At 46.7% G+C, this 3,999-nt stretch overlaps 1 pseudogene; it reads right to left on the bottom strand.

The window, feature by feature from the left end:
* Positions 1-2,000: 2,000 nt before the first annotated feature.
* On the bottom strand, positions 2,001-2,916 carry LOC110209434 (small ribosomal subunit protein uS10 pseudogene; annotated as a pseudogene).
* Positions 2,917-3,999: the final 1,083 nt, after the last annotated feature.

The following is a 3,999-nucleotide window of genomic DNA, read 5'->3' as shown; positions in this document are numbered from 1 at the left end:
CAGTGTTCTATTCGCTGTGCCACCTAGCTGCCCCAACCCACCACCTCTTGAGGTAGCCCCTACCACACTGGAACAGTTCCAGTTGGGAAGATTCTTTGTAATCTCTTCCAGTTGCTAATGTCAGAAGAAGGATTCAGGCTTCTTAACTCCAAGTTCAGAACATGTTCCCCTAGGCCAAGCTGCTTTGTGGGGGATCCCCTTCATCAGAGGTCTCCAGGGAAAACTTGGATAATTCTTGCTCAGGTATGGGACCCTCTGAGGTCCTGCCAGATCAGAGTCTGAGATTCTGTCCTTGGCTTCTAGTCTCATCTTGGTCACTGAAATCCTGGGGCACTTTGGGCCAACCTCTTATTCTCCCCTATCATGGAGGCAAGCCCCTTCTAGTCTGTAATGCCCCCCCACTAAGATGATGGACCTAGACTAGCCCACCTCCAGGGTCCCAGCCAGCCTCCAAGGTCTCTCCCAGCCTCGACATTCAAGGATTCTTTGCGGCTGGGTCCTTCCCATCCCAAAGCCCTCGGTATGGAAGTGTTTGGATTACAAGCATTTCTGGGCGAGGCATCAACACAGGGTTCTGAGAGGGGCAATCTGGTTTCACTGAGGGGAGAAAGAAGTCATGCAAAGATGGGCTATTTCGGGCATGTTTTGTAAACCTCTCAGCCTCTCGTGAAACCGACATTCCCAGCCCAGGCTCTCCAGGGTGCGGACTCTTTGAAACCCAAGACAGTTGCCGCAGAATCCCTTTACCTGTCACATGGTTTTCATAATTTTCCTGGCACCTTCTCGAATAATCAAGGCCGGCTTCAGCAGGCGAGGGGGCGAGCTGACGCTGCTACCACCACTCAGTTCAAGGAGAAGGGGGGAGCCAGCAGCCCAAACTGCATGCTCAGACCTTGGAGGGGGAAGGGGAAGATGAAATACCACTGGGATGTCTCCTGGAGACCTGGCCTACCCTGTGGAAATCCATTAAAATGTATACCACAAAGAAGGATAGGAATAAAACTGCCCGTGGGACCATTCTCAGGCTCAGGTCTCCCAAGGGACAGCAAAAGAGTAGAGGAGGAAGAAGAAGAGGAAAAGGAAGAAAAGGAAGAGGAAGAACGATCATAGAACCAGAGATTCCACAGATGAAAAGACTGAGGCACAGATGAAAAATTTGGCCTGACCAGGACCCCTCAGATAATAGGTTAGAGTTGGGCTTCATTTTTTAATGTATTTTATTTTTAATTTATGGAATAAAACAATTATTTCTATAACATAGAATAATAAAATAATAATAATAATAAAAAGCTGGGCTTTCAACCCAAGTCTTCAAGACAATACACTTTTTAAAAACAATAGTTGGTTAACCATTTCTCTGGGCTCTGCCACCTCCATCCCCTTCTCTCCACTTACAAACCCAGCTCCCACCTTTTGCCATGACCATTCCAGTTGCTTCCGGATTGGTCTCTGCCTCAGATCTCTCCCCTTCCTAAACATGCTGTCATTATCATAATCACGCTAACATTGTTAGTACCAAGTTTTTCTCTTTCTCAAGAGTCTTCAAAGGTCCTATTATCCTAGGGCAGCAGGCTGACGTTTTTACCTGGCATTCAAGGCTCTAAGCCCCCTCTCAACTCTGACATTGTCTCTTCTCTGTCCTAAGGTCCCTCCCAGGTCTAACCTTCTATGAGCTGTATTCTTGGGTCCTTCCCAATTCTAAAATTCAGTGTATCAGGCCTGTCCTTTCCAGGTTCCATTTCTTGGCTACCCTAGCCCATAGGGTCTGCTTTCCTCTCCACTCCACAGGAGTGACTTACACTGTTGCATATTAGTCACTAATAGCTCCACATGCTTGAGCCTAAATTGCCCAGGGCTCCGGGCATACCAAAGCTCAAAGTTCATCAATTTGTGGTTCGATGGTAATTATTGTTGTTTATTGTTTTTGTTTGTTTATTTGTTTTACAAGTTCCATCCTTCCATTGGCAAATTCCAGGCCCTAATCTCCTTCCCATACTCCCACCATCCAAGTGCTTTTTTTTAATAGTTGCAATCAATTTATTAAATGAGATGATTGATTAGGCATCTGCAATGGTGACTTCAACTTCTACACCTGGTTCAATGCTGATAGAAGTGATCTGTTTAACAATTTCAGAAGGACTTTCAATAAGGTGTTTGTAGGTTGTCATCTGGAACTGATCCCAAGTCTTTGAAACTTCACCACTAGAGGAGTTTTTCTAGCTGTGATCTGAAGTGTCTTGGTGGGCATTGGAAGAGGTCCCTCCACTTTCACGTTCTTTTCTTTGGCTCTTCTAATTAGGTCAGCACACACTTTCTCAAGGGATTTCACACTGCGGCTCGTGAGGGTGATCCGGTTCCGGTGAATGGCCACTGCGGGCTCCACAAGTGTCTTACCGGTGTGTTTGAATGACATGGCGGCAGAGTGGCTTCCTGACCAACTTATTCCTCAGTGAGAGCGAACAGCAGATGAGTCAGGAGAAGGAGAAACAGTGACTGCTGACTCCACGAGGCTGCAGCGGCAATACCTTCACCAAAGAGCCCACTGTCTAATGATAACTTCGAGGTCTCGTTTCCTCCCACAATCCCCAGCCCCAAAATCTCAAAATCCAATTGGGCAGCATGAGGACCACAGCTTCCAGGAGTAGGGAAGTGAGAGTCCCCCTGAACTCTACCCAAGGACATTAATTTTTATTTTTTAATTTAATTTAAAATTTTTTTTTCATTTCATCTTATTATTTATTTGTTTTATTTTGGGAGGCAATGAGGTTAAGTGACTTGCCTAGGGTCATATAGCTGGTGTCAAGTGTCTGAGGGCATTTTTGAACTCAGGTCCTCCTTACTCCAGGGCCAGTGCTCTATCCACTGTGCCACCTAGCTGCCCCTCAAGAAGCACATTCATTAGCTGGAGAGTGTCCAGGGGAGGACAACCAGGATGAGTCCATGGCCTCTGAGCACCGGTTAAAGGAGCTGAGGGTTTTAACCTGGCTAAGAGGAGATTTAGAGGGAACATGAGAACTATTCTCTTGGATTTGTAGGGATGTCTCCTGGGAGAAGAATGAGCCTTCTTCTGCCTGGTCCCGGGGGGTGGAGCTAGACACAATGGGGAGAACTTTGTAGTTACTGTTCACTCATGTCCACTGCTTTGTGACCCCATCTGGGGTTTTCTTGGCAAAAACACTGGCGTGGTTTGCCATTTCCTTCTCCAGCTCATTTTACAGATGAGGAAACTGAGGCAAACACGGTGAAATGACTTGCCCAGGGTCACACAGCTAGTGTCTGGGGCTGGATTTGCGCTCACAAAGAGGAGTGTTCCTGAATCCAAGCCCAGCACTCTGTGCAGTATGGCACCACCTAGCTGCCAGGGTGGGAGTGGGGGGAAGTTACCAAGAGGTTTATTTAGGTGGGATGTTAGGAAAAGCCTCCTAGCATCAAGAGGTGCCCTAGGGTAAATGAGCTGCCTCCAGAAGTGTCCAGATTCTCCTTGTTGAAGGTCCCAAAAGGGAGGCTGGGTGTGCTGCAGTGGAGATTCCTTGTGTGTCTGCATCGGACTAAAGAACTTTAATACTGTTTTATAACGTCGACTTATTTTGAATTTGTGGTCCATTAAAAAAAAACAACTACCAGTCCCTTTAATCTGAAATGTTTTCTGAATGAGCATCCTCTATCTTGTACTTTTCCAAGTGATTCATGGGATCCATGTGACGTTTTTCCTTTATTGGGTCCCTGGGATCTTGACTCTGTCATCCAACATGATTCTGCCCTCTGAGGTTCCTGCCATCTGGAGGTTGGGTGGGTGAGTCTTCAAAGGCTCCACTGATGTCTTAGATCAATACAATGAATGGTACAGAGGCCAGGAGAGAGCCCCCAAAGCACCTCCAGAACCAAAAATGAGGCAACACTACCAGATGGTCCCCATAGGAAACTGGTTATAAACCCACCCAGCTGTAGTCACATCTCTTCACTCTGTCTGCCAAGAGACTGAAATCTGAAGATTTTACC

The sequence above is a fragment of the Phascolarctos cinereus genome, unplaced genomic scaffold (assembly GCF_003287225.1).
Source record: "Phascolarctos cinereus isolate Bilbo 61053 unplaced genomic scaffold, phaCin_HiC Scaffold_5;HRSCAF=322, whole genome shotgun sequence".
NCBI classification, from domain to species: Eukaryota; Metazoa; Chordata; class Mammalia; order Diprotodontia; family Phascolarctidae; genus Phascolarctos; species Phascolarctos cinereus.
This window is presented reverse-complemented; position numbering and strand designations above follow the sequence as displayed.